Raw genomic sequence first — 238 nt, forward strand, 5'->3', positions numbered from 1 at the left:
GTGCAGACGCGGCGGACCTCGGGGGAGCGCCCGCCAGGCGGGGCGCAGCGGGCCCCCCACCCCGGCTGCAGCGCGGACGCGCAAGTTTCCCCGCAAAGCTGGAGGGAGGAGGCAGCGAGGACGCCCGCTCCGCACCCCAGCCCGGGCCAAGGGCACAGATCCGAGTCGAGGGGCTGCCGTTCGCCCAGCTCGCCGAGGCCGCTCGGGGGCCGGAGCCGAGAGCGGCGCCTGCGGGGTC

The 238-nt window shown here is 78.6% G+C and overlaps 1 protein-coding gene across 2 annotated transcripts in view; it reads right to left on the reverse strand.

The window, feature by feature from the left end:
* The window catches only part of FSTL4 (follistatin like 4), a 407,161-nt gene that overhangs the window by 406,440 nt on the left and 483 nt on the right, over positions 1-238 (reverse strand). The gene's annotated exons all lie outside the window — the stretch shown is intronic.

Source organism: Crocuta crocuta, unplaced genomic scaffold, assembly GCF_008692635.1.
Source record: "Crocuta crocuta isolate KB4526 unplaced genomic scaffold, BGI_CrCroc_1.0 scaffold64, whole genome shotgun sequence".
Taxonomy (NCBI): domain Eukaryota; kingdom Metazoa; phylum Chordata; class Mammalia; order Carnivora; family Hyaenidae; genus Crocuta; species Crocuta crocuta.